The sequence below is a fragment of the Poecile atricapillus genome, chromosome 19 (assembly GCF_030490865.1).
Source record: "Poecile atricapillus isolate bPoeAtr1 chromosome 19, bPoeAtr1.hap1, whole genome shotgun sequence".
Lineage (NCBI taxonomy): Eukaryota > Metazoa > Chordata > Aves > Passeriformes > Paridae > Poecile > Poecile atricapillus.
The window spans coordinates 9,879,168-9,906,593 of NC_081267.1; the positions used below are offsets into that span (position 1 = coordinate 9,879,168).

At 46.7% G+C, this 27,426-nt stretch overlaps 1 pseudogene; it reads right to left on the reverse strand.

Annotated features, from left to right (window-relative positions):
• Window positions 1-1,335: 1,335 nt before the first annotated feature.
• Window positions 1,336-27,426, reverse strand: part of LOC131586383 (zinc finger protein 850-like) — a 434,360-nt pseudogene continuing 408,269 nt past the window's right edge.

Here is a 27,426-nt window from a genome sequence, read left to right on the forward strand (position 1 = left end):
GTAAACAGAACGAAAAAGAAGGAAGAGGGACGGTCTGGTAATCGCAAGAATGCAAAGGCAGATAGCTATGTTTCGTAGTGACGTAAATAGCAAAATAACCAATGATGAGCTATATTTTTGCAATATGTATGAGCTAATTAAATCATGTATTTAAACACGAGTATAAGGATCAATAAACGAGATTTGCTTGACGACCACCTGGTGTCTGCGCCTCCCTTCTCCGACATGGTCACAGTAGAGCTGGTCAGGACTGGACAAGGTAAATCTAGACATAACACAAATCTAATTTAGCAGTAAATTCTCTTTAGCCATAGATTTTAGCACAAATTTAATTTAGTGAGCCTAATTCATATCTGAACCACTCCACACTACTGGCCAGGATGCAGAGCAGGGAGGGAAGTATCAGCCAATGGCTGTCTAGCCTGGGAAATTTGAACTTGGTATTCAAGTGAGTTCTGAATAATAAATGAGGCTGTTTTGTCTGATGAGCAACTGGAGCACGAGTTGTGGATTTTGTCACCCCACCCATGACCAGCATGTTACAGATACACCTTGGGCAGTGCAAGAGCCTGGCCAGGGCTACACCCAAGATGGACCAAAAATGGTCACAAAAATGGACAACTGATCTCATACTTTTAGAAGTTTAGGTCCATCTGCATATTGGGGCGCATTGTCCAGTTACAGCTTCAGATGATCAAGTCCCATCCTTCTTGTTTTCTCTCTGCAGTCCACCCTTGTTTATGCTTTTGGGCCTGAAACTTCTAACAATTGTCCTTGGTATCAAGCATGGAAAGGAATTGTTTTGTCTACCTACTCTGTGAAGAGAGCTCACTAACACTTAATATGAACTTCAAAACTACAAACCTAGGCAGCACAGAATATGAAAAATATGAAAGCTAAAACATAAGGCATCACACCCTGAGGGGCTGTGAAACTAAATAATTTTGGAGAGGGACTGAGTAGGATTCAGTGGCATAGGTAGGTTTTGAGGTGACAGATAGAATCCACTTGTCTCTTTGAGTGCCAAAAATGGAGACAATTACACCAAATAACCCCACAACCCCCAAATCCTCCGAAGTATCTCCCAGATTCCCTTGAAGCACAAGTAAAATGTGGTTTTAGATGCCTTTGATGAATTTGTTTATTTTTACCACTCTGTTATTTCTCTGTTTTAAATAGATGAAGATGAATCAAAAGATAATTGAAAACAAAATAAAACGACCTCCAGCCCAGTGTGTTCCCAACACAGATCACTGGGAACGTGGGTCATCAGGGCTCTGCCCAACATGGGACCTCTGATGGAGGATGGAGCTGGGGCAGCACACGAAGCTCTTCCTGCACTTGGGGCACTCGCAGGGCTTCCCTTACTGGTGCCTCTGTTGGTGTTTGGTCAAGTGAGAGCTCTGTGTAAACCTCTTCCCACACTGGGGACACTCATAGGGCCTCTCCCCAGTGTGGATGCGCCGGTGCCTGATGAGGTGGGAGTTTTGATTGAAGCCCTCCCCACAGTCAGGGCAGTGGAAGGGCCTCTCATCCGTGTGAATCCGCTGGTGATGGAGGAGAGTGGAGCTGATCCGAAACCTCTTCCCACACTCAGGACACTCGTAGGGCCTCTCCCCTGTGTGGATGCGCTGGTGGATGATGAGCTGGGAGTTGCAGCTGAAGCCCTTCCCACATTCCCTACACTCGTAGGCCCATTCCCCAGTGTGGATCATCTGGTGGCGGATCAGGCTGTTGCTCTGCCCAAAGCTCTTCCCGCACTCCAAGCACTTGTAGGGCTTCTCCCCATCCTGAACCTGCTCATAGACCACCAGCTCAGAGCCCCGGCTGGATCTCTGGCTGCCTTCCCGGCACAGGGTGGGTCTTTCCTCCTCAGAGCACCCCGGGATGGGTTTGGAGCCCCTCCTCCTGCAGGATCTCTGGGGCTTTTCCTCCCCATTGGATTCCTGCACCGTGGAACTGCTCAAAATGGCCTCTTCCACAAGGTTCTGCTGTGGGGATTTTTCCTCCCTGGTCTCCATCCTCAGCTCCTTGTCTGGGGGAGGAAGGACAAGGAGAGGATGGGATTTGCCTCCGTGCCAGAGGGAAGGGGAAGGAGATCCCCCCAGTGCGTCCCCGGCAGGACGGCGTCGGCAGCGGGGTTGTCCTGCAGCCGGGGGCCATGCTGGGCTGGGAGATGGAGCAGGAGAGAGGAGGAAAGGGGCACTGACTTCCTCCTCACCTGCCTGGGTGTCCCAGGGCATCTTCCTCTTCCTCACAGCCTTCAACTCCATCCAGCCAAGGTTTGGGGAGGAAAAATCCTGGTTTGCGGAAATACAAGGGATGAGCACATTGAGTTTGCAGGTCCCTCTGTCCAAGCTCATCTCTAGAAGTCACCGGACATCTGGAATCCATAAAACCTCCAAAAAACACCAAGATTCAGCCCTGAAAATGCCTCCCAGGAGTTCCCCATCTCTGGTCTCTCCTGTTTGGGGTTCAAGGGTTCCCCCCTGTCCCAGCTGCTGGGAGTCATGCTTGTACTGAGGGTCCTTTGTCTGCTCAGTCCCTACCATCCCCAGGCTGCTGGGAGTGCCAGGAATCTGAAAAGTTCCCCATTTCCATCTCCCCACTTAGGGATGGTGAGACCCCCCAAAGTCCCCCCAAGTAGGATTTTCCGCTCAGCTTTGGAGTTCCACATTCTCCAAACATCCCCCCCCAAAATGAACCCAACCCAGGGACCCCCCCAGGATATCCGGGCTATGAATTCAGGGAGTGCTTGACCTTGTGGTTCCTTCTCCTTTCCCTGATCCTCCTTTGTCCCTCCTCTTCCTCCCTCTCCTCCCCTTCCATCCTTCCTCCTCCTCTTCCTCCCTAACCCCACCTCCTTCTCCTACTTCCATCCCTTCTCTCTCTCCTTCTTCATCCCTCCTCTTCCATCCCTCCTCCTCCTCCCCCAGGAGCAGTGACACCCTCGGTGCCCCGTTCCCGAACCCCTCACAGCCCACGGCAGGAGCGGGGATGGAGCCGGGACAGGACGGGATGGGCAGCGCGGGGCTCTCCGCTGCTCCCACCCGCTGGGGATGGGGGGAACCCGGCCCGGGGAAAAGGAGAGGGAAACTGGGAAAATTGGGGGCTGCAGATCCAACCTGGGGCTGGCTGGGGACCCTGGCTGGGGACTGCCAGCCCTTGGGGCTGCTCTGGGGAGATGCGGGAGGGGGGAACACAGAGAGGGCTGGGGGAATCCCAGGAGTGGCAGCACTGGCAGGGACTGGTGTGGACTGGGATCATCCTGGCAGTGGCTGAGATTGCACTGGCTGTGTACTGACATCATACTGGGATCATACTGGGATCATACTGGCAGTGAGTAGGAGCCTGCAGGGGGAAACTGAGACCAGGTTGTGAGGAACTGGGAATATGCCCTGCGCTCCCCAGAACCCTGGCATCACCCCCCATAGGTCCCATGTGTCCCCCAGACCCTCCAGGATCCCCGAGTGCCCCCTCAGGGCCCGTTCGGGACCCCCCAAAGCGTCCCTGGATCCCTGAATGCTCCCGACCCCACAGATTCCCCTTCCAGCCACTGCTGGGAATTCATCTCCCATCATCCCACAACACAGTTCCGCGCCCAAACCTCCTGCCGTGCCCCGCGCCCTAAAGAGCCCGGTTACAGCTCCCCAGGTTCCCCCCAAGTGCTCCCGAGCCGTATACATTCGCCCCCAGCACCTGCAGCCACGGCTCGGACGCAAAAGTTTTCTCCAAGCGCTTCCCCACACTGCCAAACGCGCCTTCCCAGCCACTTCCGGGACTACAGCTCCCATCATGCTCCGCGGCGCCCATAGAGCGCTATTCCAGCCGGGACTGCATCTCCCGTCATGCCCCGCGCCTCACTGGAATCCATTGGAGCTGCGCCTCCAACTCCCGTGATGCTCCGCGGCCCCATTAAACCGTATTATACCGGCGCCTACAACTCCCATCATCCCCCGCGCCCCATAGATTCCCTGTTACAGCCCCCCAAGTGCCTGCCCGGACCCCGAAGGGCCCCCAGATTCCCCTCCCTGACCTCCAAGTGCCCCCCTGGACCCCCAGGTGCTCCCCCGCACCCCGAATTGTCCCACAGAATCCCTAAGTGCCCCTCCAAGTGCCCACCCGGCTCCCCAAGTGTCCTCCAGACCCCCAAATTCTCTCTAAATTCCCTCCCCAGACCCAAAACTGCCCCAAATGTTCCCCAGAAAAGTCCCCATGGACCCCAAAGTGGTCCCTTTTACCCTGTCTGAGAAAATTATTAAAAAAGATGATCAAAGGACTAAAAATAGGAGTAATTAGCATAAAGAGGGAGAAATTTTGATCAATTAATTAATGAAGGGAATTGTGTTACTTTGAACCAAGGACCAATAATGGTTTTAGTTGCTAAAAATGGATCAATTCTTTCATATAAATATAAAAGTTAGGTTATAAAAATACAGAAGAATATTATTATAAAACTCAAATATTTATTTTTATAAATTAATTAGATTTTAATGATAAAGAAAAATTATAAAGATAAATATTTTCAATGTTTTGGGATGTCAGTCCCAGGTGGGCAATGTCAGACATGCTGAGGCTCGGGGTGAGGAGCAGGTTGTCCAAACAGGGGCAGCCCACAAGGGGCTCATTCTTCTCTGTGACCAGACCTCCCAAGGAGATTTTCAGCATCAAGATCACTTGGGGAATGCTTCTGTCACCTCTTCTCTCAACTAGAAAATAAAAAAATACGCCCTTGATTGTAAAAAAAATAAAACAGGGTAGATTTTCAAATCTTCCTCCTTAACAGAACTCCAAACTGACTCCAAGCAGCTGCACAAGCCTTGGACTTGAAGACAGTGGAAGGAAGAGAAAGAGCCCCCGAGGCTTTCTGTATTTTAATGAACCCCAGGCTGGATTTGGGGCTGAGTCCAGGACCCTCAGGCACTGAGAGAAGGTTGAAGGAGCTGCTCAAGGAGTCAGAAGCAAAACTCCAAGTCCCTTGGAGCATCCCTGGCTCCCACTGACTGCCGGCTCCTGGCACACACAGCCATGGCATGGTCCAGTCTCACGCTGGGACACCTCCTGCACCAAAATTCTACCCTGGCAGGGACTTTTCTTTCTCCTCCTCTCCAGGCTGAACCTGCCAAGCTGCACTTTGGGGAGGTTTCCTTTTCTTGCCACTGCCAAGGAAAGCTCTGTCTCCTGCTGTTCACAAACAGAGAAGGGCTGCTGGGGGATGTGGTGGTTGGAGGCTGCCTGGGGTACAGTGGCCATGAAATCATCGAGTTTTGAAATATTCTGTGAAAGAAGGAGGGGCATCAACAAAACTCCTACACTGGACTTACAAAGAGCAGACTTCAGCTGATTAAGGATGCAGATTTGGGGAGTACCAAATCAGATACTGATTTTTTTAAGGGCAACAGCCTTTTAAATCAAAGCATTCCGGGAAGGATGGACACACTTCAAGAAAGAAATCTTGAAGGAGCAGGAACAGCCTGAACTTCTCTGATGAAAAATGAGCTAGTGAGGAAAATGATCGGCCTGAGTGGGCAGGGAGCTTTTGGAGGAACTCAAGGAAAATATGAGGATGAATCACCTTTGGGCAGAGGGGCAGGGAACTCAGGAAATGTTTAAGGATGTCATTAGGTCATGCAGAAAGAAAAGTAGAGAGGTGAAAGCTCAATTAGAACTTAACCTGGATCCCTCTATGAAGGATAATAAAAATGTTTTTAGAAATACATTAATGGCAAAAGGAAGGCTATGGACAACCTCCATTCCTTAGAGGGGATATGGTTACCAAAGACGAGGAAAAGGCTGAGGTACTTAACCCCTTCTTTGCCTCAATATTTAATAAAACATAAACATAAAATTTTAAATATTTAATAAACATTAAATAAATAAAACCACCTTTTCAATATTAAGACAGGTTTTCCTCAGGACAAGTGTTCTCCTGAGCTGGTAGATGGGGACAGGGAGCAGAAGAGCCCCCTGTAATCCAGGAGGAAGCAGTCAGAGACCTGCTGAGCCACTCAGATGCTCACAGGTGGACGGGATCGGATGGGATCCATGCTAGGGGGATGAGGGAGCTGGTGGATGAGCTCCCCAAGCTGCTCTCCATCATTTCTCCTCATCAGTGCTGGCTCACTGGGGAGGTCCCAGAGGACTGGAGGTGCCAGTGTGAGCCCATCCCCAAGAAGGGCTGGCAGGAGGCTCTGGGGAACTGCAGGCCTGTCAGCCTGAGCTCGGTGCCTGGTGAGGTTTTGGAGCAGATCCCCTTGAGTGCCATCCCACGGCACCTCCAGGATGGCCCAGGGCTCAGACCCAGCCAGCGTGGCTTTAGGAGGGGCAGGTCCTGCCTGACCAACCTGATCTCCTTTTATAACCAGCTGACCCGCCTGGTGGGTGCGGGAAAGGCTCTGGATGTGTCGAGCTGGACTTCAGCAAGGCCTTGGACACGGAGAGCCACAGCATTCCCTGGAAAAGCTGCAGCCCACGGCTTGGACAGGAGCACTCTTTGCTGGCTGCAGAACTGGCTGGAGGCCGGGCCCAGAGAGTGGTGGGGATGGTGCTGCATCCAGCTGGTGTCCAGTCCCTGGTGGTGTCCCCAGGGATCTGTGCTGAGCCCAGTCCTGGTTAATATCTTCACTGAGGGTCTGGCTGAGGGGGTCGAGTCCAGCACTCACAAATTGCAGATGACACCAAGCTGGCTGCGAGTGGGGATCTGCTGGAGGGCAGGACAAGGAGACACAGCCTTAAGCTGCACCAGGGCAGGTTTAGGCTGGACAATAGGAAGGAGTTCTTCCCAGAAAGGCTGATTGGGAATTGGAATGGGCTGGCCAGGGGAGAGGTGACAGAGTCACTGTCCCTCTCCAGTGGTCTGGGAGAGTGACATCAATCTGTGCTTAATAACTGATTTTGCTTTAAAACAGTTGCTTCAAAATTGCTTCCTGTTACACCCTGAGTGTCTGTGCTTGTTTATATTAGTTGATATTTGGTGAGGAGGGAAGAAGCCACCCATGCAAACCATTTTTCTAGGAGGGGGCTGCCAAGAGCTTCCTCTGTGCTTAGCAAAACCAACAGCTGGCTGGCTCTGAGAATTGACAACCTATGAAACCATTTAGAAGCTGGATCCTCCTGTGTGAAATCCCCATTTTAAAGACAGGCAAGCCCAGGAAAGCTCTCTGCTGTTTCCAGCTGTGAAGAGTTAACTGGGTGCTGGTCAGGCCGGCCCTGCTCCAGCCTGGCCTGCACCGAGCCGGGCTCCGCCAGGCCCCGGGAGCGGCTCTGGGCTGGGCCAGGCCCCTTCACCACGGCCCGCGTGGCCCCAGCGGCTGCCGGGCACAGGGAGGGGAAGCCATCGGCCCGCAGCTGGAATTGAAGGGAGCAGGGGCCTGGGACCAGCCATGGGGGCAGAACAGCCACGACTGTTCTGGCCGGGCCCCCTGAGATCTTGGCACAGCCCCAGCACGGCCTGAAATCCATCACCGTGACTGCTTCGGCCACTGCCCGGCAGAAACCATCATGAGCATCTGCAGGTCTGGGTGAGATATTAACTCTTTCTGTGCACAGATGAGACCTGCAGACCTCGATCCTCCCCTTGGGTGAGAGAAAAGGACAGAGTGGGAGACTAATGCCACAAGTATGGTAGGCTACACCTGTCTTCATATGTCATTGAATTAGAGAAAAACTCTCTCCAGGGAAAATTATGCAACACTTTGCCTCACAATCCATCAACCTTAATTAAAGTGAGAGGTAGGTCTTAATTACAATCCGATTAGAGCAAATCAACATTGTGTGAATGGCAAGAAGAATTTGCTTGTCAACAGATGAATATGTCCCACTCAAGAATGAACAAAATCTGCCTTTACTTGGAAGAAAGTAGACATGGAGCAATGAAGTATTTGGGTTTTATCCAGTGATAAATGGGGCAAGAAGCTGTAACAACTCATCTGTTTTGCAGGACACAAGTACTGATACAGCCAATAGTGCACCCACATTGAAGGGATCTTCAGGACATTCCTTTATTTCTTAACAAGGAATGGGCAGCAAAATGCTGGCATTTATCTGAACTGGAAGCCATGTTCCTCTCCTGTTTCTCCTTGAGCACACTGTTCTCTGCAGACTTCACTGTGCAGCCCATCAATCCTCTCTTGGCCAACAGCTAAATGGCACAACTACCAAAACACAGGTGCCAGCATCATCACCCCAGCATTATTCCAGCACTGCTTTGCTGGTGCACAGCAGCACAGAATGGCTTGGCTTGGAAGGGACATTTAAAGGCCATCTAGTGCAGTGAGCAGGGACACCTTTAGATCAGGTTGCTCAGAGCGTGAGCTTGAATGTCAGCAGGGATGGATGCCCACCTCTCTGGGCAACCTGTATCAGGGTTTCAAAACCCCCAGTGTAAAAAATGTGAGTTTCTTTCTTATATCTAGTCTGAGGCTATTGTCTTTTAGATTGATAACATTCCCCCTCAGTCTTGTCACAACAGGCCCTACTAAAAATTCTGTCCTGTCTTTTTTACAAGCCCCCTTAAAGTACTGAAAGGTAGCAATCAGGTCTCTGTGGAGCCTTCTCTCTTCCAGGCTGAACACCCCCAGCTGTCCCAGCCTGTCTCCAAAGCAGAGGGGCTCCAGCCCTCAGAGCATTTTGTCCCTCCTCTGGACCAGCTCCAACAGGACCATGTCCTTCCTGTGCTGGGCACCCAGAGGTGGATGCAGTACTCCAGGTGGGCTCACACCAGAGCAGAGGGGTGGTGGAATCACCTCCTTCAAGCTGCTGGGCACTCTCCTTTGGAGGCACATGGCTGGCTCATGTCCAGCCTCTCACCTTGCAGCAGCCACAAGTCCTTCTCAGCAGGGCTGCTCTCCATCCCTTCATCCCCCAGCCTGTGAGATCAGCTGGGCTGGGACCCTGTCATAGCCCTTGGACAGAGCTGCAGGGCAGGATGAGCTCCCTAGTGAAGAAGGCAGATCCCCCTCCCCACACAATTCCACCCTGGCCATGAGGTCACAGCAGCCTGTGGGGTGACAGCAGGCTGAGGTGACAGCAGGCTCTGAGGTCACAGAGGTCCCAGAGCCCCGTGGTTGCACAGCACCACAAGGACCGAGCAGTCAGTCCTTGACCACGACTGTTGTGGCAGCAGCGGCGGCGGCAGCAGCGGTGCTGACATTGGGACAGCGGTGTCAGGACAGTGGTGGCAGCAAGAGCTGCAGGACTGGCAGTGGGCAAGGCACCATGGCCTTTGCTCTGCGCCTCCTCCTCCTGCTCCTCCTGGCAGTGGCCCTGCCTGACAGGGCTGCCCAGGCTGCTCTGTGGCGAGCAGGGCGAGCAGGTGAGCCGGCGGCCTCGGTCCCCTTTCCCGGGACAGTGCTCCCTTCTCCCTGAGAAGCATTGGGGATGGTTTTCCCCAGGGCTTTAGGGGGGGTTTCCTCTGTGGGAGGGAGAGGCCCCAGGGACCCTGGGCTGGTCCCACTGCCCCTCCAGAGATGCTGCACAGGGCCTGCAAAGAGGATGGAGAGTGACCAGAGCCAGCCCAGAGCTCCCCTAAGATTTGCAGAGATCCCTCATGAGGTGTGCAGTGGGGTTAAACTAGAGGGGTTTGTTAGTCTTCTCAGCACAGCAAAGGGACACTCTCGGTCGAAGTTGTGCAAAGCTGGCAGGAAGCTTCCTGCAGAGCCTCGGGCCTCGCCTGTGGGCTGTGCAGGCAGACAGAGCCCATCCCTTGGGGACTGGGCCTCTGGACCCACCGCGCCCTTGTCGGGCCCTGCCCCATGGCTGGGCTGGGCCAGGTCAGTCCCCAACAGGGAAGGGCTGAGGGCCGGGGTCCGATGGGGCTGCCGAGCAGTGCCCGAGGCACAACAAGGGCCTCGCTAAGCCCTGGCTCTGTGCTGCAGACAAACACACATTTACAGCCACAGCCGCTCCCTGAGCCACAGGAGGCACCCGGGGTTACATCTCAGGCAGTGGCTTCTCTGCCACTGAGGACCTCCTTGCAGTGCCTCGTTCCCTAAACAGGATGGGGAGCCCAGCACACCATGAAAACGCTTCTGATCTGTACTCCCGTCCAGACTGGCATTGAGATATGGATTGACGTGCAGTCCTGGTCAATCACATTGTGAAGATCATGGTGCATGCTGGAGACAACTTCTCAATGTCCCTATCCTGACAGAATAAGCTGTGATTATTAATCATGGCCAAGAGCAGTCCCAGGCACTCCAGGCAGAGGCAAAGCAAGGTGGGCAGGAGCAAGAGTGGTGATAAGATTGCCCTTGAAAGACAGACAGCAGGGACCCTGCCCAGAGCCATCCCCTGCTCTCCAGGGCCTTGAGGGGCAGCTGTCCAGCTGGGCCAAGCCTGTGCCAGCAGCTCCAGCCGTGCTGGGGAGCCTTGGCAGCTCTGGGCCCTGCTGTGCTGGAGGGTCCCTGAGTGCCAGCGGCAGCTGGGGACCTCTTCTCTCCAGAGGAGTGGCTCTGCAGCTTCACAAGACAGGCCAAAGGCTTCAATCAGGGAGAACTACACCTGTCTTCCTGCATCTCCCAGTCAGTGTCTGTTGTCCCCACCAAAGCTGCATCATTAGGTTCTTGCTCTGCCAGCAGCAGCCAGGCATGGAGCACCATGTTATCTTTGTTTTTCATTTTTAGAAGTAAGAAGTTCTTAGGAACATTTAGATTTTTATTTTTTTTTTTAGAAAGTAATCCACAAATGTTTCTTCTCAATTTCCATAGTAGTTTAGGATTTTTCAAAGGCATTTTGGAATGTCTCACCTGTCACTTGAGACGGACACACGACACACACTTGTGCAGAGACTACAGTGGCTTCTTCTTCGTTACAAAGTGTTGTCAACTTTTATTCCCTTAACCAAGCATGATCTTAAGTCATTAGTTACATCAAAACAGCTCATTATATTCATTGGGCAAAGCAATGGCTTAATGTATTTTATTGGTACAAAGCAATTAACATCAACAATAAATTGGCAAGAGTTTACAAAAGATTATTAAGGCACATATGCTGCCTCCAAGGCACGTATTACATAACTGCAAATACCCCTTATGTCCCTTTTTATTGGTTTCCATGCTAACGGCCTTGCTTTCTTCCTTGCTATGGATAAACTTGTATTTTCTCAATTTCTTCTTTTGCTAACTCAATTGTTTGGCCTGCAGATCAGCTGCTAAGCCCATCCACATTCACCTCTTAGTCTTCAGAGGGAAACTTTGAGCACAGTGAGAATCTCCCAGTGTGCAAGAGGGTCCCTGTGTGCCAGCTGCAGCTGGGGCCTCAGCCATCTCCTCTCTCAACAGGTTCCCCTCTGCATCTTCGCAAGAAAGGCCAAACACCTCCCTCAGGGACACCTGCACCACACATTTCACATCTCCATGCCCATTCGTGATGTCCCTGTCACAGCTGCATTACCAGCTTGCTGCTGTGCAGATGCTGCCACCACCCAAAGCAAGGCCCTGTGTCCCTGAAGGGACCCGCCCTGCTCTGTGGCCTGGACTGAAGGTGGGTCCCTCCTGCCAGGGCAGGGCCCAGCACAGCTCTTCTGTTCCAATAAAGAGATGGAGCTCTCACCCCAGTGTCTGGCTGGTACCACCAGCAAAGCCCACACAGCACCAGCCCTGGCTGAGCTCCATGTCCAGGAGCAGGCAGGGCTGACCATGGTGTGGGCAGGCAGGAGCCAGGCAGGGGCTACTGTGACCAGCGGCAGGGCACTGAGGGGCTGGGGGAGTCTGTGTTGAGCATCCCTGGGATGAGGGCACATTTCCTTCAGTGGCATCACCTGGGCCTGAACCTCCTCTAATGCCATGCCCAGGAAAAGAGGCATCAAGAACCATCAAGAGCATCTCCTGGGACACTGCCTGTCCAGGAATGTCAGCAGGCAAAACCAAGGTTTTGTTTAGCAATGACCCTTTGATGAAGTCAAAGATTTACATTAAGACCAGACCAGTAGGACAGATGGGAGTACTTCCCTCTGGGAAGGGGCTCCTGTCACTTCACAGTCTCTATCCCCCACCAGGAACTGCAGAACTCCAGCCAGCCCCACTCTCGCTGTGGCCTTGTCTGACCTGGGGGGGAGGAGGATGAACCAGAGCCCTGTTACCTCTTCAAAAGCCAGAAACCAAAGAAAAAGAGAAATTCCCGGGCTTAAGATTCAAAGGGTGATGTTCACAGGTTGATACCACTTTTCAATGGTCAAAACTACTGTCAGTTCTCGGAAATGACCAGTTATAGGCCAGGAGAAAAAACTTCCATCAGCCTCCAGCAACCTTAAATTCTTTAGCTGTTTCTCTTTTTCACTTAAATGTCAATCTATCACACACCGCAGCAGTGGCACCCCCAGTGCTCCCCTCTCTGTGACACCACAGCCATGACAGCCCCAGTGTTCCACTGTCTGTGACACCACAGCAGTGAAAGCCTCGTTATTATGAGGTTAAATGTTTCTGAAAATGTTTCTTAAAACCATGAAGAAGTAGGCCACAAGAATGTCTGGTATTGGGGATGGTCTAGCAAGCTGAAATGTTTACGGTAACAGGAACTGGTACTTGGGAATTCCAAGATACCCACCCAGAGATAAGATTTGTACATGTTTGTACAAGGATGAGCTAACTCTCATGAAGCAATATTGATAAAGCTAATCAAGCAATATTAATGAAGCAATATTGATAAGGTTGTTATAGTGATTACTGCTACAGCTGAAATTGTAGAAATATGTGCACTTTGGACAAAGACGATGGAGCTAGATTTGGGTTGCTGATACCCCTAGTTCCCATGTGCTTCAATCAAGCACCTGCATATAATCAATCTGTGATTATGTGTGTTCCTGAACGCTAACATCAGCGTCTCCCTGCACCCAGGGCAGCTCCCACCAGAGACCCTCCCCTGATTTAATTCCCAATCCAGGAGCTACAACAAGCATGGGTGAAGTTCTGGGGGCTGGCAGGGAAATGTCACTGTAAGATCTTGCTGCACTTGGCTCTCGGCCCCTTCTCAAGAGCTTTGCCTTCAAGTGCAGGAACATCTTTTCCTTGCTGGGAACTGGAATTCCAGACTCTTGGAGTGTGTGCCATGCAGGACCACACAGACTGGGATCCATGGGCTGGGATTGCACAGACTGGGATTGCACAGACTGGGATTGCACAGACCGGGACCATATGGATCAGCACCAGAGATTGGGATCACATGGACCGGGACCACATGGACTGGGATGGCTGCACCAGAACGATGCGAACCGAGGCGGTCCTGCCCTGCCCAGGGCTCCCTCCCAGTTCCCTCCCAGTTCCCTCCCAGTTCTTTCCCAGTCCCTCCCAGCCCTTCCCAGTCTCGCCCGGGGGCAGGGCCAAAACTGCTCGGAGTGAACGCGGTGGTCCCAGAGCGATCCCAGAGCTGATTCCGGTCCCGGTGTCGATCTCTGTCCCGAAGCTGTGGTGGTCCCAGTGTCGGTCCCAGAGCGCTCCCATTCCCAGTCTTTGTCTCCATCTCACTCTCAGTCCCGGTCTCAGTCTCGGTCCCGGAGCGGTGCCAGTCTCAGTGCCGGTGCCAGGGCTGGTTTCAGTCCTGGTCTCAGTCTTGGCCTTGGAGCTGTTCCTGTCCCAATGTCAGTGCTGGTCCTGGAGTGATCCTGGTGCTGATCCCAGTGCTGGTCCTGGAGTGATCCCGGTGCTGATCCCAGTGCTGCTCCAGGAGCGATCCCAGTACTGACGACCCCAGTGCTGCTCCAGGAGTGATCCCAGTACTGACGACCCCAGTGCTGCTCCAGGAGCGATCCTGGTACTGACCCCAGTGCTGGTCCTGGAGTGATCCCGGTGCTGATCCCAGTGCTGGTCCTGGAGCGATCCTGGTACTGACCCCAGTGCTGGTCCTGGAGTGATCCTGGTGCTGATCCCAGTGCTGGTCCTGGAGTGATCCCGGTGCTAATCCCAGTTCTGGTCTCAGTCTCGGTCTCAGAGCGCTCCTGGTGTTGATCCCAGTCCCTGTGCTGGCCTTGGTCTCAGTCTCAGAGCAGTCCCGGGGCACTCCTGGAGCCGATTCCGGTCCCGGTGTCGATCTCAATCCCAGAGCGGTGCCGGTCCCGGTCTCAGTCCCGGTCCCAGTCTCAGTCCTGGTCCCGGAGCGGTGCCGGTCTCGGTGCCGGTGCCGGATTCAGTCCCAGTCTCAGGCCCGCTCTCGGTCTCAGTCTCAGTCTCAGTCTCGATCTCGGTCTCGGTCCCAGTCCCGGTGCCGCTCGAACCGAGCCCTTTTCGGGTGATTTCAGGTCCCTTTTGGGCGTTTCAGGCCAGGTTGGGGGATGTTGGGGCCCTTTGGGTGATTTGAGGCAAAACCAGCGACTTTCAGGGTGGATCTTGCACCATTTGGGAGATTCAAGGGTGATTTTAGGCCATTTGGAGTGGGTTTGACACCACTTTGGGCATTTTTATGCCCTTTTGGTTGCATTTTGGACACCTTGGGATGATTTTAACCCCATTTGGCTGATGTTAGGCCAAACCATGCGGATTTAGCGCGGAGTTCAGGTAACTTTGGATGGTTTTGCTTTTCACTTTTGTTTACCGAAATTTCAGCAGATTTACTCCTTTTATTTTCCTGTTTTTTTCAACAAACTCTTCATAAAAAATGCTCCAAATGCTCACAAAATCCTACAAAGTTCCAGAAAAAATCCACAAAATTCAACAAAAAACCCACAAAAATCCCTAAATCTTCTCAAAACCTTACCAAAATCCAGAAACATCCCAGAAAATCCCCACAAATTTCCACAAAATCTAAGAAAATACCTCAAAATTCTACATGTCTCCTCAAATTCCCTCAAAATTCCACAAAACACCCACAAAATCTCCCCAATATCCTATAAAATCCAAGAAAAATCCAACCAAATTGCAGAAAAATCCCACACAATTCATTAAATGTTCTGAAAACCCCAGCAAATTCCAGGAACATCCCACCAAATCTCAAAAAAATTTCTACAAAATTCCAGAAAAATCCCTCATAATTCTTCAAGTCTCCACAAAATTCAAGAAAAATCCCACAAAATTGCAGAAATCTCAAAAGCGCAACAAATTCCAGAAACATCACAGAAAAACCCCACTAATTTCCACAAAATCTAAGAAAATACCTCCAAATTCCTCATGTCTCCTCAAATTCCCTCAAAATTCCACAAAACACACACAAAATCTCCACAATAACCTACAAAATCCAAGAAAAATCCCACAAACTTGCAGAAAAATCCCATACAATTACATTAATGTTCTGAAAAATCCCACAAAATACCAGAAACATCACACAAACTCTCAAAAAAAAATACCAAAAAATCTAAGAAAAATCCCTCAAAATTCTTCCTGTCTCCACAAAATTTTACAAGATTCCATAAAAAACTCCAACAAAATTGCAGAAAGCTTCTCAAAACCCTTCCAAATTCCAGAAACATCACAGAAAATATAAACAAACTTGACAAAATTAGAGAAAATAGGTCAAAATCCTTCATGTCTCCTAAAAATCCCTCAAAATTCCAGAAAACTACCACAAAATCCCATCAATATCCTTCAAAATTCAAGAAAAATCCCAAAAATTGCAGAAAAATCCCATACAATTCCATAAATGTTCTCAAAACCCCAGAAAAATCCAGAAACATCCTACCAAATCACCACAAACATGCCACAAAATCTAAGAAAAATACCTCACAATTATTCAAGTCTCCTCAAAATCCCACAAAATAACAAAAAATTCCACAACAGTACAAAAAAATCCCAAAAAATTCCAGAAACATCCCACCAAATCGCCACAAATTTCCACAAAATCTAAGAAAACTCCCTCACAATTCTTCAACTCTCCACCAAATCCCACAAAATTCAAGAAATCCCAAAAAATTTGCAGAAATATTCTCAAAAGCCCAACAAATTCCAGAAACATCCCAGAATATCAAAACAAATTTCAACAAAACCTAAGAAAATCCCACAAAATTCTTCATGTCTCCTCAAAATCGCTCAAGATTCTATAAAACTGCCACAAAATCTCATCAATATCCTACAAAATTCAAGGAAAATCCCACAAAATTGCAGAAAAATCCCACAAAATTTAAACAAATTTCCACAAAATCTAAGAAAAACTCTCACAATTCTTCATGTCTCCTCAAAATCCCACAAAATTCCAGAAAATTCCACAACAGTACAAAAAAATCCCGCAAAATTCCAGGAACATCCCAACAAATCTCCACAAATTTCCACAAAATTTCAGGAAAGCCCCACAAAATTCTACAAGTCTCCTCAAAATCCCTCAAGATTCCAGAGAAAAATCTCACAAAATTCCCTGAATCTTCCCAAAATCCTACCAAATTCCAGAAACATCACACCAAATCTCCACAAAATTCCAAAGAAGCTAAGAAAAATCCCTCACAATTCTTCAAATCTTCACAAGATCCCACAAAATTGCAGAAAGCATCTCAAAACCCCAGCAAATTCCAGAAACAACCCAGAATATCTAAACAAATTTCCACAAAATCTAAGAAAATACATCAAAATTCCTCATGTCTCCCCAAAATCCCTCAAAATTCCACAAAACTCCCACAAAATCTCCCCAATATCCTACAAAATTCAAGGAAAATCCCACACAATTGCAGAAAAATCCCATACAATTCCCTAAATGTTCTGAAAACCCCAGAAAATTCCAGAAACATTCCACCAAATCTCCAAAAAATCCAAGAAAAATCTAAGAAAAATCCCTCACAATTCTTCAAGTCTCCTCAAAATCCCACAAAATGCCAGAAAATTCCACAACAGTACAAAAAAATCCCGCAAAATTCCTGAAACATCGCACCAAATCGCCACAATTTCCCACAAAATTTCAGAAAAATCCCACAAAATTCCTCAATTCTCATCAAAATCCCTAAAGATTCTACAAAACTCCCACAAAATCTCCTCAATATCCTCCAAAATTCAAGAAAAATCCCACAAAATTGCACAAAAATTCCACACAATTCAATAAATGGTCTGAAAACCCCACTAAATTCCAGAAATATCCCACCAAATCTACACAAATTTCCACAAGATCTAAGAAAATCACACAAAATTCTTCAGGTCTCCTCAAAATCCCTCAAAATTCCACAATACTCCCAAAAAATCTCCCCAATATCCTACAAAATCCAAGAAAAATCCCACCAAATTGCAGAAAAATATTACAGAATTCATTAAATGGTCTGAAAACCCCACTAAACTCCAGAAACATCCCACCAAATCGCCACAAATTTCCACAAAATTTCAAAAAAATCCCACAAAATCTCCTCAGTATTTTACAAAATCCAGGAAAAATCCCACAAATATGCAGAAAAATATCACATAATTCATTAAATGTTCTCAAAACCCCACTAAAGTCCAGAAACATCCCTGAAAATCTAAATAAATATCCACGAAATCTAAGAAAAATCCCTCAAAACTCTCCATGTCTACTCAAAATCCCTCAAAAATCCAGAAAACTGCCACAAAATCTCATTAATATCCTACAAAATCCAAGAAAAATCACACAAAATTGCAGAAAAATCCCATACAATTCCATAAATGTTCTGAAAACCCCAGGAAAATCCAGAAACATCTCACCAAATCTCCACAAAATACCACAAAATCTAAGAAAAATCCCTCAACATTCTTCAAGGCTCCACAAAACCCCACAAAATTGCAGAAAAAACTCCAACAAACTTGCAGAAAGCTTCTCAAAACCCCACCAAATTCCAGTCACATCCCACCAAATCCCCACAGATTTCCACAAAATCTAAGAGAAATCCCTCACAATTTTTCATGTCTCCTCAAAATCCCACAAAATACCAGAAAATTCCAACAACAGTACAAAAAAATCCCACCAAATTCCAGAAATATCCCAACAAATGGCCACAAATTTCCACAAAATATCAGAAAAATCCCTCACAATTCTTCAAGTCTCCTCAAAGTCCCTCAAGATTCCAGGAAAAAATCCCACAAAATTCCCTAAATCTTCCCAAAACCCTACCAAATTCCAGAAACATCCCACCAAATCTCCACAAAATTCCAAAGAAGCTAAGAAAAATCCCTCATAATTCTTCAAGGCTCCACAAAATCCCACCAAATTCCAGAAAAAACTACAATAAAATTGCAGAAAGCTTCTCAAAACCCCACCAAATTCCAGTCACATCGCACAAAACCACCACAAATTTCCACAAAACCCAAGAAACTACCTCAAAATGCTTCATGTCTCCCCAAAATCCCTCAAAATTCCCACAAAATCTCCTCAATATCCCACAAAATTCAAGAAAAATCCCACAAAATTGCAGAAAAATCCCATACAATTCCCTAAATGTTTTGAAATCTCTACCAAATTCCAGAAACATCCCACAAAATCTCCACAAATTTCCAAAACAGCTAAGAAAAATCCCTCTTAATTTTTCCAGTCTCCACAAAATCCCGCAGAATTGCAGAAAAGTCCCACAAAATTGCAGAAATCTTCTCAAAACCTCACCAAATTCCAGTAACATCCCACCAAATCCCCGCTAATTTCCACAAAATCTCAGAAAATACCTCAAAATCCTTCATGCTGCCTCAAAATGCCACAAAATTCCACAAAACTCCCACAAAATCTCCTCAATATCCTCCAAAATTAAAGAAAAATCCCCAAAAATTGCAGAAAAATGCCACACGATTCCCTAAATGTTTTGAAATCACTACCAAATTCCAGAAACATCCCACCAAATCTCCACAAAATTCCAAAGAAGCTAAGAAAAATCCCTTACAATTCTTGAAGTCTCTTCAAAATCCCACAAAATATGAGAGCATTCCACACCTGTACAATAAAATGTCACAAAATTCCAGAAACATCCCACCAAATCTCCACAAAATACCACAAAATCTAAGAAAAATACCTCAAAATTGCAGAAAAATGCCACAAAATTGCAGAAATCTTCTCCAAACCCTACCATATTCCAGAAACATCCCAAAAAATCCCCACTAATTTCCACAAGATCTACGCAAATCCCTCACAATTCTTCATGTCTCCTCAGAATTCCACAAAACACCCATAAAATCTCCTCAATATCCTACAAAATTCAAGAAAAATCCCCAAAAATTGAAGAAAAATCCCACACAGTTCATTAAATGTTTTGAAAACCCCTGCAAATTCCAGAAGCATCCAACCTAATCTCCACAAAATACCACAAAATCTAAGAAAAATCTCTCAAAATTCTTCAAGTCCCCACAAAATCCCACATAATTCAAGAAAAATCCCACAAAATTGCAGAAAAATCCCATACAGTTCCCTAAATGTTCTCAAAACCCTACCAAATTCCAGAAACATCCCACAAAACCCCACTAATTTGCACAAAATCTAAGAAAATATCTCAAAATCCTTCATGTCCCCTCAAAATTCCACAAAACTCTCACACAATCTCCCCAATATCCTGCAAAATTCAAGAAAAATCCAACGCAATTCATTAAATGTTTTCAAAACCCTATCAAATTCCAGAAACATCCCACCAAATCTCCAGAAAATTACACAAAATGTAAGAAAAATCCCACAAAGTTCTTCAAGTCTCCTCAAAATTCCTCAAGATTCCAGGAAAAATATCTCACAAAATTCTCTACATCTTCACAAAACCCTACCAAATTCCAGAAACATCCCACCAAATCTCCAAAAAATTCCACAAAATCAAGAAAAATCCCTCAAAATTGCAGAAAAATGCCACAAAATTGCAGAAATCTTCTCCAAACCTTACCATATTCCAGAAACATCCCAAAAAATCCCCACTAATTTCCACAAGATCTACGCAAATCCCTCACAATTCTTCATGTCTACTCAAAATCATTCAGAATTCCACAAAACTCCCACAAAATCTTCTCAATATCCTACAAAATTCAAGAAAAATCCCCAAAAATTGCAGAAAAATCCCACACAGTTCATTAAATGTTTTCAAAACTTTATCAAATTCCAGAAGCATCCAACCTAATCTCCACAAAATACCACAAAATCTAAGAAAAATCCCTCAAAATTCTTCATGTCTCCTCAAAATCCCACCAAGTACCAGAAAATTCCACAACAGTACAAAAAAATCCCACAAAATTCCAGAAACATCCCACCAAATCGCTACAAATTTCCACAAAATTTCAAAAAAATCCCACAAAATTCTTCAAGTCTCCACAAACTCTTTCAAGATTCCAGAAAAAACTCCAACAAAATTGCAGAAAACTTCTCAAAACCCAACCAAATTTCAGAAACATCCCACCAAATTGCCACAAAATTCCAAAGAAGCTCTGAAAAATCCTTCACAATTCTTCAGCTCTCCACAAGATCCCACAAAATTGCAGAAATCTTCTCAAAAGCCCAACAAATTCCAGAAACATCCCAGAATATCTAAACAAATTTCCACAAAATCTAAGAAAATCCCTCAAAATACTTCATGTCTCCTCAAAATCCCTCAAAGTTCCACAAAACTCCCACAAAATCTCCTCAATATTTTACAAAATAGCTGAAATCCCACTAAATTGCAGAAAAATCCCACAAAATTATTTCAACTATTGCAAAATTTCATAAAACTTAAAAAAAATTGCGCGAAATTGAAAAAACAAAAACAAAAAATCACTAGATCTTCCCAAAACACTACCAAATTCCAGAAACATCCCACCAAATCTCCACAAATTTCCAAAGAAGCTCTGAAAAATCCCTCACAATTCTCCAGCTCTCCACAAGATCCCACAAAATTCAAGAAAGATCCCACGAATTTGCAGAAATCGTCTCAAAAGCCCAACAAATTCCAGAAACATCCCAGAAAATCTAAATAAATTTCCACAAAATATAAGAAAATAATTCAAAATTCTTCATGTCTCCTCAAAATCCTTCAAAATTCCACAAAAATCCCACAAAATCTCCTCAATATTTTACAAAATTACAAAAATCCTACAAAATTACAGAAAAATTTCACACAGTTCTGTAAATGTTCTGAAAACACTACCAAATTCCAGAAACATCCCACCAAATCGCCACAAATTTCCACAAAATTTAAGAAAAATCCCACAAAATTCATCAAGTCTCCAAAAAATCCCACAAAATTCTAGAAAAAACTCCAACAAAATTGCAGAAAGCTTCTCAAAACCCAACAAATTCCAGAAACATCCCACCAAATCTCCACAGAATTCCACAAAATCTAAGAAAAATCCCTCACAATTCTTCAAGTCTCCTCAAAATCCCACAAAATACCAGAGAATTCCACAACAGTACAAAAAAAACACACAAAATTCCAGAAACATCCCACCAAATCGCCACAAATTTACAAAAAGTTTCAGAAAAATCCAACAAAATTCTTCAAGTCTCCACAAAATCCCTTAAGACTCCAGAAAAAAATCTCAAAAAATCCCCTAAATCTTCCCAAAACCCAACCAAATTCCAGAAACATCCCACCAAATCTCCACAAAATTCCAAAGAAGCTCTGAAAAATCCCTCACAATTCTTCAGCTCTCCACAAGATCCCACAAAATTGCAGAAAACTTCTCAAAAGCCCAACAAATTCCAGAAACATCCCAGAATATCTAAACAAATTTCCACAAAATCTAAGAAAATCCCTCAAAATACTTCATGTCTCCTCAAAATCCCTCAAAATTCAAAAAAACTCCCACAAAATCTCCCCAATATCCGACAAAATTCAAGAAAAATCCCACAAAATTGCAGAAAAATCCCACACAATTCATCAAATGTTCTGAAAACCCCAGCAAATTCCAGAAACATCCCACCAAATCTCCACTAATTTCCACAAAATCTGAGAAAATACCTCAAAATTCTTCATGTCTTCTCAAATTCCCTCAAAATTCCATAACACTACCACAAAATCTCTTCAATATCCTAAAAAATTCAAGAAAAATCCCACCAAATTGCAGAAAAATCCCACACAATTGATTAAATGTTCTGAAAACCCCAGCAAAGTCCAGAAACATACCACTAAATCCCCACAAATTTCTACAAAATCAAAGAAAATAACTAAAAATTTTTCATGTCTCCTCAAAATCCCTCAAAATTCCACAAAACTTCCACAAAATCTCCTCAATATTTTACAAAATAGCTGAAATCCCACAAAATTGCAGAAAAATCTACCAAAATTGCAGAAAAATCCCAAATAGTTCCGTAAATATTCTGAAAACACTACCAAATTCCAGAAACATCCCACAAAACCTCCACAAATTTCCACAAAATCTAAGAAAAATCACTTATAATTCTTCAAGTCTCCTCAAAATCACAAAAAAATTCCAAAAAAAAATCCTATAAAATTGCAGAAAACTTCTCAAAACCCGACCATATCCCAGAAACACCTCACAAAATTTTCTCAATATCCTACAAAATTCAAGAAAAAACCAAGAAAATTGCAGAGAAATCCCACACAATTCCATAAATGTTCTGAAAGCACAAACAAATTCCAGAAACATCCAACAAAATCTCCACAAATTTCCACAAAATCTAAGAAAAATCCCACAAAATCCTTCATGTCTCCTCAAAATCCATCAAAATTCCACAAAACTCCCACAAAATCTCCCCTATATCCGACAAAATTCAAGAAAAATCCCACAAAATTGCAGAAAAATCCCACACAATTCCATAAATGTTCTGAAAACACAAACAAATTCCAGAAACATCCCACAAAATCACCACAGATTTCCAAAAAATCTAAGAAAAAATCCCTCAAAATTTTTGAAGTCTCCACAAAATCCCACAAAATTCAAGAAAAATCCCACTAAATTACAGAAATGTTCTCAAAACCCCACCAAATTCCAGTAACATCCCACAAAATCCCCACTCATTTCCACAAAATCTAAGAAAATAACTCAAAATTCCTCATGTCTTCTCAAATTCCCTCAAAATTCCACAGAACTCCCACAAAATCTCCCCAATATCCTACAAAATGCAGGAAAAATCCCACCAAATTCCAGAAAAATCCCACACAATTCATTAAATGTTCTGAAAACCCCAGCAAATTCCAGAAACATCCCACAAAAACTCCACAAAATTCTAAAGAATCTAAGAAAAATCCGTCACAATTCTTCAAGTCTCGACAAGATCCCACAAAATTCAAGAAAACTCCCACAAAATTGCAGAAATCTTCTCAAAACCCCAACAATTTCCAGAAACATCCCAGAAAATCTAAACAAATTTCCACAAAATCTTAGAAAATACCTCAAAATTCTTCAAGTCTCCACAAAATCCCACCAAATTCAAGGAAAATCCTACAAAATCTCTTCAATATCCTACAAAATCCAAGAAAAATCCCACTAAATTGTAGAAAAATCCCACACAATTCATTAAATGTTCTCAAAACTTTACCAAATTCCAGAAACATCCCACCAAATCGGAAAAAAATTCCACAAAATCTAAGAAAAATTCCCTCACAATTTGACAAGTTTCCTCAAAATCCCACAAAATACCAGGAAATTCCACAACAGTACAAAAAAATCCCACAAAATTCCAGAAACATCCACCAAATCGCCACAAATTTCCACAAAATCTGAGAAAATACCTCAAAATTCCCCATGTTTCCTCAAAATCCCTCAAAATTCTACAAAACTCCCACCAACTCTTCCCAATATCCTACAAAATTCAAGAAAAATCCCACTAAATTGCAGAAAAAATCCCACACAATTAATTAAATGTTCTGAAAACTTTACCAAATTCCAGAAACATCCCACCAAATCGCCACAAAATTCCACAATATATAAGAAAAATCCAACAAAATTCTTCAAGTCTTCTCAAAATCCCACAAAATACCAGAAATTTCCACAACACTACAAAAATATCCCACAAAATTCCAGAAACATCCCACACAATCCCCACTAATTTCCACAAAATCTAAGAAAAATCCCACAAAATTCTTCAAGTCTCCATAAAATCCCACAAAATTGCAGAAATCTTCTCAAAACCCTACCAAATTCCAGGAACATCCCAGAAAATCTAAACAAATTTCTAAAAAATCTAAAAAATACCTCAAAATTCTTCATGTCTCCTCAAAATCCCTCAAAATTCCACAAAACTCCCAAAAAATCTCCTCAATATCCTACAAAATCCAAGAAAAATCCTACCAAATTGCAGAAAAATCCCACACAATTCCCTAAATGGTCTGAAAAACCCCACCAAATTCCAGAAACATCCCAGCAAATCTCCACAAAATACCACAAAATCTAAGAAAAATCCCTCACAATTCTTCAAGTCTTCTCAAAATCCTTCTAGATTCCTAAAAATCCAACAAAATTATTTAAACTTTTGCAAGATCCCATAAAACTCAAAAAACATCCCACAAAATTGAAAAAACAAAAACAAAAATCTCTAAATCTTCCCAAAACCCTACCAAATTCCAGTAACATCTTACAAAATCTCTTGAATATCCCACAAGAATTAATAAAAATCCCACAAAATTCAAGAAAAATCCCACAAAATTGCAGAAATCTTCTCAAAACCCCAGCAAATTCCAGGAACATCCCACCAAATCCCCACAAATTTTCACAAAATTTAAGAAAATACCGCAAAATTCTTCATGTCTCCACAAAATCCCAGAAAGTTGCAGAAAAATCACACACAACTCCCTAAATGTTCTGAAAACCCTAGCAAATTCCAGAATCATCCCACCAAATCTCCACAAAATTCCACAAAATCAAGAAAAATCCCTCAAAATTCCTCCTGTCTCCTCAAAATAGTTTACAATTTCATAAAAATAACACAAAATTATGTAAACTTTTGCAAAATCCCACCAAATTGGGATAAATTACTACAAAATTGCAAAAATTTAAAAAAAAAAATCCGTAAATATACCCAAACCCTACCAAATTCCAGAAACATTCCACCAAATCTCTAGAATATCCCACAAAAACCAAGAAAAATCCCACAAAATAAGAAAAAATGACCCTTCTTACACACAAAGTTCACCAAGTCATTCCCTGCATTTCTCCTTTTCACTGTCTTTCATCCACTCAGAGGTCCAGCTTATCATGTTCTGGTGCTTATCATCAACTGATTGTGCTCTTGATTTCTACCACTGCAAGACATGTAGAATCATCTAAACTGAACACAGAAACAAACTCCCTCTGTCAGCCCATCTTCACGTTCCAGATCACTTTCAAGATGTCCATGGGGCTATTGGAATGCTGAGCTCTCCACTGCTGGCTGCAGGCTCTGGAGATTCTTTCTCCACATTCAGCCAGGCTTGTATTCCCCAACAATTCCTGGTAGCCCATCATGTTTTCTTTGGCTAGAAGAGGAACAATGAAAACCTTACCAATGGCACAACTCCCCAGTGCACAAGGAAAAGAAAGAACAAGTTGTCAAGTTCTTCAAATATTTGTCCTGCTTTGCTGCAAGAGTTGTGCTGCATTCACAGTGTGGGAAGCCAAGAGAAGCTGCAGCTGGGGGCACATCTTGTGACAGGAGCTGTGCCTTGTTCTCCAGGACAGGTTGTTGGAAAGAACAGGACTGGGGAGGAGATTCTGGGAAAATTGAAACAACTTTTTTAAGAAATGAAAATAAAATCCAAAGAAACAACCCATATGTTTTTTTCTATTTTTCTCTATTTATTTTTATGTTTCCCTTTTCCATCTTGCACTGTTTCTCCATCCCATTCTTTCCAAATGGATCTCACCTCTAAGATCTGAGACTTGGCAAGTTTTAGACACTGTAAAATACCATGAGCTATACCCAGTTTGCCTTCCCCTGTTTTACTTGGAAAGCAATGCTGGAGACACAAGTGCAGTGCTTGGCTCAGGTGCAAATTCTGCATTCAGGGAATGTGCTCAGACAGTGTCTGACCCTCAGCAGGGACAAGGCACAGCAGCAGCCAAGGGCATTGCTGTGCCCCTGTGCAGGAGTCAAGACTCTGGCTCTTGGCTCACCAGGGCAAAGTTCCCGTGTTTGGCCAGGCTCAGGGGCTGCCCGGGGAGCGCGGGGCTCGGGGCGGGGCCGAGCGGGCAACGGACAAACGGACACGGGGACAAACGGCCCCGGTGCTTCAGTTGCAGCGGCAGCGGCAGCAGCGGCAGCGGCAGCAGCGAAAGCAGCGAAAGCAGTGAATTTATCAATTCCCTGTCTCTCTTCTCCCTCTCCTACTGTCCCGCATCCTCTCCCGCTCTCCCTTTTCCTGTGTCCCATTCTCTTCCAGGTTCCCTCTCCCGTGCCCACCCGGGCCATGCCCCCGGTCTGCCCCCGGCCCCGGGCGGGGCTGCCCCGGCCCTGGCCCCGGCCCCGGCCCCGGCCCCGAGCATCCCTCCCCGAGCATCCCTCCGCGGTCTCGCCTCCGCCCAGCTCTGGCTGTGCTGGCGCTGGCGCGGGCGCTGCTGGGCGGGCATCATTGCCTGGGGCTGGGGCGGCATCGCTGCCCTTCGGCTCCGCCTGGACTGGCCCCGGCCCCGGCCCCGGCCCCGGCCGCGGCCCCGGCCCCGGCTCCGGCTCTGACCCCGACCCCGGCCCCGGCCCCGGCCCCGGCCCCGGCCCCGGCCCCGGCCCCAGCCCCGGCCCCGGCTCCTCCCGGGGCCCGCGGAGGACACAGGCGGCGCGGCCGCTGCCGCCGCCTCCGCTGCGGCTTCCCCGGCCCGAGCTCCGCCGCTCAGCAGCGCGGCCGCCGGCCCCGAGCCGCCGCTGTCGCGTTCCAAAGAGCGAACGCCTGCGGATGCCCGGCCCGGGGAGGTCGGGGAGCACTCGGGGGCCGTTCCTGGCCCCGGGCCGAGCACTGACGGCCACGTCTCTTCCCCAGGGAAGGCGCAGGAGGCCCTGCAGCAGCGCTACCGAGTGGGTTCACTGCTGGGACGCGGCGGCTTTGGCACAGTTTTCGCAGCCACTCGGCTCTCGGACGGACTCCCGGTGAGCGGTGGGGCCAGCGGCGGGCGGAGGAGGAGGAGCGGGCGGAGGGGGCGGAGGAGGAGAAGGGGGTGGAGGAGTAGGATGGGGCTGGACACGGCAGGCGCTGAGCTGAATCCGCTGTTCCCTTTGGCTTACAGGTGGCCATCAAAAAGGTGCCACGGAACCGCGTCCGGCACTGGGGCGAGCTGGTGAGTGAGCGGGGCCAGCGGCAGAAGCCGGGGCGTGCCGGGCGGGGATGAGCCGGGACCCGGCAGGGTGGGAGCTGCCAGGACACCTGGAGGGAGAGCGGGCATGGGGCCAGCGGAGGGCACAGAGCATCCCGGGCTGGCTGAGGGCTTCCCGAGCCCTGGCACGGCCTCAGCCCCACTGACGGCACCGTGCTCCTCCCGCAGCCCGACGGCACCAGCGCACCACTGGAGATAGTGCTGCTGGACAAGGTGTCCACAGGCTTCCCCGGCGTGGTGCAGCTGCTGGAGTGGCTTGAGCTCCCCAGCTTCATTGTTATGGTGCTGGAGCGCCCAGAGCAGTGTCAGGACCTGCGGCGTTTTATTCGGGCACGGAAGTTCCTGTCCGAGGAAGAGGCGCGGGAGCTGTTCCGGCAGGTCCTGGCAGCCGTGCGGCACTGCA